Source organism: Hippoglossus stenolepis, chromosome 13 (assembly GCF_022539355.2).
Source record: "Hippoglossus stenolepis isolate QCI-W04-F060 chromosome 13, HSTE1.2, whole genome shotgun sequence".
Classification (NCBI taxonomy): Eukaryota; Metazoa; Chordata; class Actinopteri; order Pleuronectiformes; family Pleuronectidae; genus Hippoglossus; species Hippoglossus stenolepis.
Window position 1 is genome coordinate 4,366,815 of NC_061495.1, and position 14,494 is coordinate 4,381,308.

Sequence of the window (14,494 nt, forward strand, 5' to 3'; positions counted from 1 at the left end):
CGGGAGTCACACGGGCGTCGCATCACAGTTTGTGACGTCAACATTTGGTCGTGCAACCGGAAAAATACTTCCGAGTTCGAACGAATGCTGGAGCTTCATCGGGCTTCGACCGCCGAATGGGAAAGAGTTCTGATCCACACGGGCAGAAGACGTGATGGGTGCCCCAGATTAGGGTGCCCCTCAGGGTCCAAGGGGGTGTTAGAGATGGCAAACAAATGAAATGGGTGCCTTGAGTGACAAGTCGGCAAAGCAATCGAACATGCTAGCTTGATGCTAATGTCTGCTTGCTGCTAGAATCAGGTTCTCTACCGCCCGCTGGTTTTGCGTATTGCAACATTGACATAATGAATAAACATCATCATTGACCTTAAAGTTTCCCTTCACCCATTCCACCGATTCCCTGCCTTGGGCTTCATTCCTCACAAACCTGACAACATCATCCCACAGACCTTTGCCTCACTGTGGAGTTCAGTACAGTAAAATCATGCTGCCCCCTCTATTTTATTTCCTGCTACATACAAATGGCCACACAGCTGGGATTATCACACCACTGTGTTTCGACGAGCGGACAGATTGAGGGCTAATCAACTCCGAAATTGAACGATTCCATTTCTCTGTCCCAGACGTTCTGCGGGTGGGATTATTTTTGATTGGACGATAACACATTTGCAATTACTTTTCCAGGTCAATAACGACACCTGCAAACTTATCTTAGTCCTGCTGCTTTTATGTTTGTTTTGTTAATTCGTGATCAGGTCTGATAGCGCATGCTGCTGCCAATGTCTGTAAGTCAAAGATATGACCATTTTAATGAAGACGCTGTGTGTGTGTGTGTGTGTGTGTGTGTGTGTGTGTGTGTGTGTGTGTGTGTGTGTGTCTCCAATGAAGTATTGATCTTGCATTGTTTATTAATTAATATACACGTTTTTTTCCTTTAATTGCCATTAATTAAATTTGATTAAAATGCATCATATATCACCTGCAAGACTGAAGCAAAGTCTTAATAGCTTTATAGTTGCGTGGTCTCCATAGTAACTAAACTTTGGTTCAGTATAATGGATTTCCATTCAATAAGCACTTCATTATAAACACTTCTTCAAATGCTTAGAATTCCCTTAGTCATGTGACGGCAACGCAATTCAATAAAAACAGAAGATACACGTCAGCAGCTTCAGGTAATGATAATGTTAGAATGGAGAAAAAAAAATGTCTTTACAAATATGGTGAGTAGAGAAAGGGCTCAATACAAATCAAGTCAAACCTTTAGGTGGATGGAAAACCACAGATCATCAAAACTTATAAACACATAATGATCCATACTTGTCTTAAATGAGTAAAATCTGTTCATCGTAGCATTCACTCTTTTATTGAGCCCCTCCTGACTCTGTTCACTCTCTTCCTCTCTCTCTCTCACAACCGCTGACATAAGACACACACTCTCACACACACACACACACACACACACACACACACACTACTATGGACCTGCCTTGGTGGAAAAGTGGTAACTGCACATTTAAAGGCACGTTTCTCAATGCCGGCCGTGTGCCTTTCAAATATATTGAATTGATAATCACAACCTTTCCCTATTGACTGATTCATTAACTAGTTTATTGGACCACACGGCAGGATAACCATCAATTTTCACAACCACTGGTCTTAAACATAGATATAATATTCACATCACCATCATCGTTATGTCTACATGTGGATATTGAAGGTATAATGCTGATTCGCAACATCTCATTCTGTAGCTGTTTTCAGTATTAACTCATTTCACCTGAGTAAACTCTAATGACAGCAACTACAAGGAAATGTGTGGTGGTGTATTTGCAGGGGAAATGTATTAGTGTTTTCTTTCTGTAGTTGCTGCCGTCATGTTTTTTCCTTTCTAATAATACACAAAAAAATGCTGCTTTTGCTGATAAGGGTATTTAAATAGTAAAGTAAATGACAGCATTTGAAGTTGTCCTGGCGGCTCCTGGTATCAGGTAGATATATTTTTCACTTCAAACCCCAGAGTCGTGCCAAATCGTGTTTGTCCTCCCCGCTGGTCTCTGATGCTTCACATGAAAGGAGGAAGTAGAAAAAAAAAAGGTGTAGCCTTGTCTGGATGCTGCCTTTCCTGGCAGCGCATGAGAAAACACTTTGTATTTAAATAATTCATTTTTAAATATTAAGTACATACCCACTGCCAGGTTTTAATTGCAGTGATTGTGTAGTTATTGCGTAATCCTTTCTATTGAAAACTATTAAGTATCAGTGAGTCAAACATGGATGTGTCATGTAGCTGCAAAACTGTGAGTGGAGAAAAGTGAAGTGAACGGTTCGCCAGATATGCGTTCCACAGACAGACAGGCGGACGGGCAGACAGGCGGCCAGGCGGACAGGCAGACAGGCGGACAGGCGGACAGGCAGACAGGCAGACAGGCAGACAGAGAGACAGACAGACACTGTGTTGTAGTCCACAGCTCTTTATCTGACTGAAGCCTGTGAGCAGCAGCCTGTACTTGAACTGTCATCAGCTATTGTTGGATGTTGTGTGGAAACATTCATTCAGTGTCTCTCTGTGTGTTAGCTGAGCTCTGACAGTCACAGTTTAAGACAGAAAAGGGGCGGAAACAAACAAGCGACGATAAAGAAACAGCTCGCGGACAAATCGGCAACATTTATTCTGCTCAGAGTGACAGCTGCACTATTTTTGTCAGTCGAGCTTGAAAATATAATTTGTCAGAACAAAAGAAGCAGCTTCCACACATTCAAATTGAAATGCTGCAATCGATGATACTTTGCCGTGTCTCAGATTTATTTGAATAACTTAGCATAACCTTTGAAAGAACTGTGTGTGAGATGTGGACCTTTTAACACAAAGTGCTCAAACTGCAAGTGATATTAAGTAAGGGCTCACTTTTTTTTGCTCAATGAATCTTGTATAATGACTTCATGCACAGAAGAGCTCAGACGTGGATCAGAGGGGGAGTTCCAAGGTGCTTTTCTAAATAAAAAAGGAAAATGTGTACAGGATATTTAGAAAAGATAGATGACCTGGTCAACCACACGTCTTATGGAGTTTGTGAAGGTGGTTAATGTGCACTTAAGAGTTACAGCGTAATACTGCATCACTGACTTCAGACCCTTTTGTTTAGATAGCAATAACAATGCCCCCAAAAACAACTCATTCTAAGACCTACACCCATGGGTGCTCTATGGGATTGTTTTATTTCCTCTGCCAAGGAGGATACGCTTTCACCCCTGTCAGTTTGTTTGTTAGTGAGCAAGATTACACAAAAAACAACTGAACAGACTTCCACAAAAACCTGATGGATGGATGTGGTGTACGTCCGGGAAGGAAACCATTACATTTAGGTGCAGATACCGATCAGGGATATTCTTTCACTTGATTTATCATTGCGTTGATACAGCCTTTGTTTGACAGGGAACAATTCGTGGATTTTGATGAAAATAATCAGTCACACGTAAGGGAGGGCTTCTTCTGAGTGTGTGGAAGTTGTTGCAGCTTGTTTGAACTCAGGGAGACTGTTGGACCTTGGAGAAAGTATGAGTCACTCTTTTTTAAAACAATGTGGGGGCGCCGGGTCGGGACGATGACGAGTGTGTCGGTGTGAAACTGGCAAAGTCTCGGTTCCACTTTGCAGCAGGTGTGCGTACATTTGTCGTAATGCAGTATTCGTTATTTTATTTCAAATTAAATGTGCTGGAGCTCAGAGCCTGAAGAACAGGGAAGTCTTTAAAAGTGACGCTGAGTATTGTTTATCTGTCTGTGCTGGAATAGAAGGAATCCTTTGGGTCGTTGTTGTAACAAAGTCCAATCTAAAGGTTGCTGCTTCAGCAATGAGTCATAAGATGTAGTTAAATTCTTGAGCTGAGATGCAACTACACACAAAACCTGCACAGCGTGGACTGACGACACACACCAGTGTATGACATCAGTCAAAACATCCCTTGCTTTTCAATGGACGCCCACACAGGCTGCATCCTGACGCCTGTCAACCTGCAATCACGTCTGTCAACTGGGTAGAAAAGCTGCAATTCTATCCATTCACCCTCAGAACTGGTTCATCCCAGCTTCTATAGTTGAGTCAAGTGACGCACGCTGCTGATGAGAGACATTAGCAGAAAGAATCAAATCTCTATAATATTCAAAATGAAGAGATTTTCAATAAAAAAAAAGCTAAATCGTCATTTTAAAATATCACGGAAGTGTATTAAGTTTTCTCCACTTGATTAACAGTGAATCAGTGGTTTAATGCCAATGTTCAACTTTCCAAAGCAGAAGCAAAACTAATTTGTGACATAACTGACCTTTGGTTTCCGTCGTGTGCCGAGTCTCCAGGATCAGGTGACAAAAGTAGATTTGGACCAACTCAATTATTATTAGACTTCAGTGCATTTCAACAGAGCTCAAGTGCTTTAGTTAAGGGACAGTGTGCTAGAGAGTGCTGAACTTAAAGAGCTGAAGTTTGAGCTTTTAGTTGTGTGTGTGTGTGTGTGTGCGTGTGTGCGTCTTGTCTGCGTGCGTGCGTGCGTGCGTGCGTGCGTGCGTGTTCTGTGCATATCAGGTAGAAGAAGTCTTTAAAGGAAAAGACAAACTCCCCATCCATCAACAGGATCTGTCTTCCTCTATACCACTGTCTACGCCATCTATTCCCCAGTGGTTCCCTCGGAGCTGCTTGGTGACCACGGTTAAGTTATAATATCAGCAACTGCAGGATATCAAAGTGAGGTGTGAAATTGCTGAGAATGAGCTCATATTCCCAGTGGAACCACCTGAGAATAAAGGTGGGCGAGGGGTTTTAGTTTTTATGTAAGACTCAGCACACACCTCCACGTTTAAGTTGGACAAACTGTTCTGAACTTTTACTGCACTCATTGAAAACCTTCTTATTTATTTTTCAGTCTCAGCAGAGATGGCTGTGTGCTCAATGTGGCGGTGCTGTCTGTCATATTACTATTATATAAATATAACACTGTGCGGTATCAAGGTCCCACTGATACACTCTCTCGACCAATCGCGTGTCAGTATCACGACGTTCTAGACAGTTTTTTATAGCATCACAAACCTAAGTTGAAACAATCTTCTAGCAGTTGTCACTCAGTGCACGTTCCTGTGTTTTTGGGGTGTAGCTTTGATGCTTATCTATTTCAGGCCTATTAACTGCAGCTGTAACATGAAATTTCACTTTTTAGTTTGGGCCCATGTCTTATCCACTCACTTGGAGGAGGCAGGGTTTATAACCGGTACTGCAGCCAGCCACCAGGGGGCCATCACCATGAATCTTCCCTTTTAGGAGGTGTCATGTCATCCATCTTTATTTACAGTCCATGGTCCTTGGTCACAGGTATCACTCACACACCCGATCCCAGTTCCCTCATCACATAAGTCTCTTCTCTAAACCCGCCGTCGTCACCAGCTCCTTGTCGGTTCATCTGTTTACGCTCTCTAGTGAATCTGATACCTGTGTTTGTGTGTCGAATCTCTTTTCCTGCCTGATTATCCACCCGCCTGCCCGTGAGCGTGTTTATCTTCCATTAGAAGTATCTCCACTGACTCTGCCTGCGTCTGGCTCCCTCCCTCCCCCCCTCCCCCCTCCCTGCCTGGGATGTTTTATTAGCAAACCGTGTCAGAATATTAAAGGAACAAATAGCAAGACAAAGATAAAATAAGTGGTGATTACACTGCTCGGTGGTCGATTAGAGAAACAAGCTGCTCTCTGCATCAGCTGATGTTAGTGAATCCATGAAAACTCAAGAGCGCCTTTCGATCGATGTAAATAAAGCTTTAATATGTGGAGTTAACCTAATCACTCCAGATGGTGCGGTGATTAACGAATGAATAATGAATCTAGTTTTATTCCGGCGTTCAATTACTTATGATTTTATGTTATTATTCAGCCATTAGAATTTAACACAGTGCTTTGCGAAGCAAGTTAACTGAGGCATTTGTGCATGTGTGTGTGAAATATAGGATGTTTTTTGTGTCCAGCTAATTTGCCTGGATGCCATATGCTACAGACTCAATATTAGGACCAGAGGTAAGTGGAGCCACAGTGTTTTTTTGCCAATAAGACTGTGAAAGGAAGCCACTCAGTTGGATCAGTAGAGAGCAGTGTCTGTTTCCCCCACAGGATCAATCTATGAAGCTTTGCTGCATGTATTAACAGTCAATACACACATGCATGTATGCACAGGCACGTACAAACATGCTCAAAGCATCCGGTTAAAAGATTTGAAGCAAACAGGCAGATATGGACAGACCAATATATTCATGCAGAAAAACTCAACAGGAGACTTGTGCACATTTATTTCCTTCCCTCTCCCTCACTGTCATGATGGGATTTTCTTTTCTCTATAAATCGAAGCATTGACAGTGGACTGAAAAAAGAGCTGAAGCTACTGTAGGTGATATCAGCCAAATGCAGAAAAACACGTAACACACGGGGCTCCGCTGTAATCTGACCGGGACATTGTAGCCCGCTGTGTTTAGCTGGTGGCCGAGAATATTTCATATCTGCTGCACAAAATTCCATTTGTTATTTTGCCGATGGACTGAATGTTGGTGGAAACAGCAGAGAACTTCGCTTTGCTCATGAGTAACAACGACAGTCAACGATTATTCTACTGGAAGACAGAGTTGTGACCAGACTGGAGGAGCCGGGGATCGAACAACCGACCTTCTGGTTAGTGGACAACCCTCTCTGTCTCCTGAGCCACATTTAATTGAACTGTGTATATCATGGCTTTTTTGAGATCATGATGTTACTTATCATGAATTCTAATGGAAAATCATTTTGTGATTTAATCAGGCTTTGGATCTCTCCAGCTATTTGTGGAAAATGTGTTATTTTTAAATTGACCTTTAAATCTTTTAATGTTTTGACAAGTTATTCTACACACGCGCACGCACGCACACACACACACACACACACACACACACACACACACACACACACACACACACACACACACACACACACACACACACACAGGAGATCTCAAGGCCAAATGAATCCACTGTGTTAGCAGATAATGTTCTTGCACAACTTTTTAATGACTAAAACCTAAATATAACCTAAATTACTTCCTATATTTTCCTATTAAGTTCAGCACTAGGAGCACTGAGGCTCTGTGGAAATGCACTGAAGTCAAATAGACTAGAGAAGACACACACACACACACACACACACACACACACACACACACACACACACACACACACACACACACACACACACACACACACACACACACACACACACACACACACACACACACACACACACACACACAACACAGCAGAGCAGCTTTTATTCTGAAGTATGAGTCAGATGCGGGTCTGGCGCAGTGAGAGCCGAGGGAATAACACGCTTTCTGCTCCGTGGACTCGACACTCTCGGATCTGTACATTGTTATAAATGTATCTGAGGAGGTCTCTCCACATACTGATGATGATTTCTCTCATGTCCCTGCAGAGTTCTTTGACATTTGAGTCAAAGTGGTCAAACTGTGTTCCGGTTCAGGGGCTGACTTTTGTGAAAGTGCACATTTCAAGGCTCAATACGTCATTACAGGCTGTCGCGTCCCGAAGGCTGCTCCAAATGCCTCCTCTGCCTTCTTGTGCTCAAATATGTCCGACACTGTTCTAACAGAATCTCTCAGTCCACACTGAACGTTGGAGTCAGGTGTTCTTTCTCCAGTTTTCCTTTTCCCCATTCCACTGTTTCATTGGTATAATATTTTTCCATCGCATGCTGAAAACCAGAATCTCACTCAGTAGAGCACAGACCTGCGCCAGGGCCAAACATTCACCTCCAATTCAATCACGCTGCGACAAATTCCACTCCCGTAAACATGCCTGACTTTTTTTTTATCTAAATCTATTAAATATATATTTCCTGGGGAGTTAGTGAAACTATCAAAAAACACCATATCTGGCAAGAAAGTGGTTAAAAACATACTCCTGGATTTACCCCCTGAGTTCTTTGCTGAGTTTTGTCGTAATCTGTCCAGTTGCTTTTGCCGAAAAGTTTCTTACAAACAAACCAACCAACAAATAAGTAACAAAGCCTCAGGGTTAATATTTATAACACTGGTTTGATTTCAAAAGTTTGAATTGAAAAAAGACAAGAGTAGCACAAATGCATGTTTAGTTTTCATCCATCCTTTCATTATCTTTACCACTTAACCTTTGGGGGTGGAGACAATCCCAGCTGACATTGGGTGAAAGGCAGCGTTCACCCTGGACATGTCGGGCCGTCCATCAAAGGACTGACACGTAGACATTCACACTCACATTCCCACCTACGGGCAATTCAGAGTCTCTAATTAACATAACCTGCATGTCTTTGGACCGTGGGAGCCCAATGTCAGCTGGGACATTTTCGTTTTGATCTCTTTCAAGTTGCTTTGTGGGTGTGTTCGTGCCTCTAATGGATATGGATGGTGAAGACAGCGGGGGACAGTAGAGAAAGTGGGGGGGAAATAGTAGGGGACAGTAGGATAAGACCGAAGGGGAATGACGTGGTATTAACCTGGAAGTCCTTGGAACTTTCAGTCCCAGGAACCTTTGTCAAGCAACTAAAACTTTCCTGCTGACGTATGGACAAAAGATGACTATAGCAAGTGGTTCCACTCCAATCCACCAGGTGGCAGTGATGCAAAAGACTGTGCAAGAACGATGACACAACAGCCATTTTCACATCCGGCCTTCAGAAAATGTCCCTGGTTTACAGCACATCAACACTGGCGTCTGCCCTTATCACCGAAAGTTGACATTCTCGTCTCCTACGTCTTTTCATCCTGAGATATCCCTGATACTTTCTGAACATTTTCCTAAAGAGCAGAAAAACAGAATGGTGCTCAAACCTGTTTATCTATTAACTTAGACTAGCTATTATATGTAACTTGTTCCCTTAAGGTTTATGTGTTTATTAAAACTTGACATTGATGTGATATTTTGCCTTTTCTTGGTAACTGCAAACATGGCAGAAGCTTGTCACACTGACAAAGGGGAAACTCTGCCCGGAGGAAGTTGTTCTCCTCCGCCCTTGTTGATAGAGAGAGTGCAAAGTCGACAAGTAGATGCATCAGTCAAAAAGTCCCCTGTAGTCGACTTAGTGTATTTTTACCTCCTCCAGGCAGGTGATGTTTCCCCCCTGTCTGTTTGTTTGTGCGTCAGCAAGATTATGTAAAAATGACGGGATAACTAAAGCTGTTTGCAGATAAGAACTCTGGAGGAGCTCGGCAGAATTTGGACGTGGACTTTCTCCAGAGTTTGACTTTCACACATACACAAGCAGGCAGAGGCAGAAAGTACAGTATTCACTCTGCTGCATAGATCACGTGCTTTTTTGTTTTACAGCACATTGATACCGGGGGTTGCTTTTATCACAGCAAACTCTCTCGATATCTTCGCCTGCGTCTTCTACATGTATGGCACCGCTTTTTCATGCAGAGATATTTGTATAAACATACATGTGCTCAAACATACAGCCCCCCCAAAGTGCTGAGGATCTCCAGAGTCCAGTACATGTCTGAAAGCAGCTTAATACACGGATTTCCACCAAACATGATTGAAGGAACATGGGCCGAGACAAAAACATCTACGCTTTGATGCGGACCTGGACAATTGGGTAGATCCCAAAAATATTATTACTTTATCTAAAAGTAAGGGTTTTTACAACATTTTTAATTCATTTCCCTGACTATTATTCATGGATCTTGATTTTTTTTTTAATTAAGGCAGATTAAGGGGACCGATATCTATGAGTGTGTGAAGTTTGGTGCAGCTTGATTGAATTTTAAGTTGCGACTGTCGGGCTTTGGCAGAGCGTCTCTACTTATTGCTATTCTAGTTTTTTTTGGCACCTGCCGCTCAGTGCACAGAGCAACAGTGTGGAAGGATGTGAACTCAACAGACTGAAACGTGTCTTGAAATGACTGAACCACTAAACTAACAGAGATGGAAGCAGAGCCAGGTCATCAAGACTAGAAACGCTCTCTACAAAACAGACTATTTACATTTAGTGTTGCATGATGCCAGAGATATGTAGTTAGTGTTATGTTAACTAGACACACGCAGAGATGTTTATGTTGCCTGTAAGCAGGAGAGCTATTTCACTACAGAAATCATTGTTGGGATTCAGTTTAGTACCTGGTTGGTTCTGTACAACTACTAATAATGCTCAGTGTCTTTAACAAAAGACGAAGAAAAAAAGCATGACCCAACAAATCGTCAAGACCTGACAAGTTAACGAGCTGAAGATACAAACTATAGGAGTCATAAAAATGATTAGTGGGTGGTGCCCAGGGTTCACCCACCAGGTCTCTGAAAGTGTTGTTTCAGTGTCGGGGAGGTAAACATCCGAGAGCCCTGTGAGAATACTTTTAGACCATAATTTGTAACAATCGTTTGTGAGAGTAGCTCTAAAGCTGAATAACGGCACAGTCAAACAGCAGAGAGGGAAGTATAAAAGAAAGGTGGACTGACAGTGGTGTGTTACTTTATCCAAAAGGTCCGGAGATGGACTGAAGCAAACAGAGGGAAGTGTTGCAACCAAACTAAATTAGATGATTAGATTCATTGCCGGCGGCACAACCGTCACCGACCATCATCCTCACCATCATGAAAGCTTCAAAGCTCGGACGCCTGCTGGCATCGCCTCCTCTGTGATGTAAAGAGGAGCCTTCCATCACATCAGCGCTGGTACTCACCAGATCTGTGCTGGATGTTGTGTGCCCAGGGCATAAAGGGCAGCAGAGCAGTGTGGTCTCACACAGACACAGGTCAGTTCATCAGCCTTTGGACTTCCCCTCAGGTAGAGAGCCGGCCCATGCTAACGCCCAGAGAAAGAACAGACGACATAAAGAGAGAAGTTAAAACAGAGAATAAGAAATACTCCCATCAGCTTTGATGCTCTTTAGTTCCCCTCCAAACCACTAGATGGAGCCAATTTTCATTCAACAGTCATTTCTGTGTGTGTTATACATCTTTTATATTGTAGTTAAAGTGACGGTAACATCTCAAATTTTAAATATCATTAATCGTATGCATAAAAAACAATTTCATATAAAACAAAATGACTGATGTAGCATCTTCCCTTGGTAATAACAGTTATATTATCAAAGTTGTCATATGTTATGATTGAATTAAAGTTGAGTTAAAAATACTTCTGATATATATATATGTATTTATTTATAAGAGAAAATTGACATTTGACTGTGTTTGAATGCATGTTTACATTTAGTTTTGTCTGCAGGACAGTTTTCACGTCATCTACTTTGTATCAGCAATCTTCTTCAAAACTTATCAATACATGGACTGTTATGTGTATAGACTGTGTTTCTGAGCTGGATCAATATGTTTTGAAGCAAACCCCCTCCACCAGGGTTCAATCTGAACAGAGCAACTCATCATTCATCAACAGGAAAGTGGTTCTGACCGAAGAGGGATCCCAAAAGTCTCCTAGGTTTTTTCTTCCAGGTCATGTGACCTGTGGCGGGCAGCCTTCCAGCAGAACGGGGGGTGTCCGGCCGATGCACCTGAACACATCCCGGGGTCAGGACAGGAAATCGGGGTCAAACAGTGTTTCGGTGAGAAGACGTCATTTCACAGTTTGGTGTTTGGAGGCTGAGTCACAGGAGCCTAGATGGTTGTGTAAGAGATATTCTGATCGTCCACTGGCTGATTCACGATGCCCAGTGACCTACTTGCACATCCAGCAAACCCAGTGACTGCTGCATGAACACTGAGTTATAGTGGTGTTCCTGCTCATCTGACAAATCTGTCAATAAATCAATACATAGATAAATGTCGTGGTTTATCTTGGTGCCTTTTTTGATTTACTGGTCTCTTATTTTGTTGGCCAGCTGCTTGGTGTCGGAAGGATCTGAACTTTTTTGAAAAGAGTTGCAGGCTCAACATATATAAGATAATGTACGGGTTATAAAACCCAAAAAGTTAACTGAGAAGTGGCTGTCAGGAATATCAGCAACATGATTGACATTGTTCTTCATTCAGGGGTAGATAAAATATGAATATTTAATAGTACAGGTGGAATAAAAGTACGAAAGTAGAAAAGTGCATATAGGTTTACACAGAATGTTAAACTGAACACATGTGGGTGCTGACTTTCACTACTTTATATCCTGATGGGAACCTTAGCAAAAACCTCTATGTATGAATCCATTAATGATTAATAACGCTGATTCACTGCTTTCGCTTTTCATGCCAGAACCTTTACTACTACACTTCTGCTGCCACTGTAATAATCATGAAAACGATCGTAATGCGTTCATTAAAGTTACATGTGCTCGACTTTACCCATTCAGCACATTTTAGAGACGTTTTCCAAACTGAAAACAATAATTTTGTATTCCCCTTTTACTGCAAGAAAAATATATATTTTGAACCCAACATTTCTGATATTAATATTCAGCACAAGATGATAGATAATTCACAACAGTTAGTTATGACTCTACATGACTATAACTGTAAATTACAATTAGCTGGTGGAAATCTGTGGCTGAAGTTTACTTAACCTCTGTATACTAAATGAATATACTTGTATCTTTGTGAAAGGAAAACTTCAAACTGATCATGATGCAGCTGAACCATTTACTGTATGTGTTCATAAGAATTCAATTCAAAATGACCACTTACTTGGCTGCGCCTCACCGGCAGAGGGGAACTTGGATCAAATCAAATCAATTGTGGAACGTGTATTTCGTGGATCTGTCAGAGAAAAGGGAAAATGCTGCTTTAATGCAGGATTGGATATTTAAAAACACCCATGCGAGTGAATTGTTATGTTGTTTTGAATTGGACCTAATTGACTCATCAGTGTTGAGCTGATGTTTCTTACACTGTGCAGATGTTTTCACAGACAGCACTCCTGGGGATGAAAGGGGGGGGGGGAGGCAGGTGAGGAATCCCTGTGAATGACAAGAACTCATTAATGTTGGTGTCATTCATTGTAACACAAGCTTTGTACAGTAGCTCATTCATTCCCTGCAGAGCACACACACACAAACACACACACACACACACACACACACACACACACACAAAGCTGATTTCTTTAGAAGGGGAGTGCTGCCCTCTATTGGTGCTCGACTTTGAGGCACATCTGACTGAGTGAGTTGCTGCTGTCGTGCTTTGTCTTTACAGTTAATTTAGGAAAACACTATATTGAATAGGTAATGTATATTTATATATATAGCAATGTATGGTAATGTGACAAGTTTGGGCTGCAAATGCCGTATATTAGATGTGCAACTGCAAATTACCAGCCTGTAAAGATTAAATTGATTAGTTGACTGACTATAAAATAAATAGACTATTATATGATTTTATTATTCATACAATTTTAATAGCATTATATTGATAAAATAAGGTTATACGTGTATGTATGTGTAACCCTAACGCAGTATTATCCAATTTCTTTAATTTAACATAGAAAGAACACAAAATCAAGAACATAAAATAGTTCTATATAACTGACAGTATTATTGTTTTATATATGTTTAATATATATATTTGTGTGTTTTATGTATTTCTTGGCTACAAGCTTTGACCAATCCACACAAATCAGACAAATTAGCAAACGATGAACTGATACACAACTAGCATGAGAAAGACTGTGTCTGAAAAGTTCATAATTTTTAGTTTAAAACTGTAAAAGAAATTTACAGACGCTCAAAAGAATTATAATGTAAAAAACACACAAAAATAACATCATGCAGGAAGATATTTGAAAAAAGCTTCTCAGGATTAAGTGTTGGGTTAATATATGCGAAACCCCAAAGGGATTTTAATAGTTTTAGAACAGTTATATTTTGCATGAATCATACACCATGAGCCAAGGACAGAGAGGGAGCAGCAGAGAGTGCATAACCTCACATAATCTACAATTAAACACACACACACACACACACACACACACACACACACACACACACACTCACACACTAATCTCATCCTCAGAAGCGGGTGTAATCTGATCTTTCCCCAGCTTTAGTGCTGCACCGGGTGGTGGGTGGGGGGTGTGGAGGTCCCCGGAGGTGAAACTCGATTAGCGAGCAGCATGAAAGTCAATGAAAAAGGACCCCAGTGTGTTCCAGTCCCCAGACAGTATTAATGTTTAATGATATCTAAAAAGGCTAATACTCAACCCCCCCCCCCCGGTTCGCTTTAGCTCTTATACTCTCATTAAATATCCTCACAATATCGTCACCTCCTCAGATTAGAGCACTGACCCCATCTGCTGAAGGACTAGCCTTTCACCGATGGTAAAAGCAGCTCTCTCTCTCTCTCTCTTACACACACACACACACACACACACACACACACACATCCACATGTTTGTCGGAGGCAGCTCGTAAACGTACATTTTATCAAAGTAAAAGCAGCGACGTATATTTTCAAATACTCAAATATGTGAACGAGGCCTGTTCAGCTGTAACTGCAGGTGAAGAA

At 41.6% G+C, this 14,494-nt stretch overlaps 1 protein-coding gene across 5 annotated transcripts in view; it reads right to left on the minus strand.

Annotated features, from left to right (window-relative positions):
- The window catches only part of pcbp3 (poly(rC) binding protein 3), a 36,610-nt gene extending 23,861 nt beyond the window's left edge, over positions 1–12,749 (minus strand). For 4 of the 5 annotated variants that reach the window (XM_047342729.1, XM_047342728.1, XM_047342727.1 and 1 more), the window contains exons 1-2: positions 12,680–12,749; positions 10,732–10,853 (exon numbers count right to left, since the gene is read on the minus strand). The gene's annotated coding sequence lies outside the window, so the exon portion shown is untranslated. Of the gene's footprint in view, positions 1–10,731; positions 10,854–11,459; positions 11,544–12,679 lie in introns of those variants that run through there. The other variant, XM_035175403.2, reaches the window with a different exon arrangement.
- Positions 12,750–14,494: the final 1,745 nt, after the last annotated feature.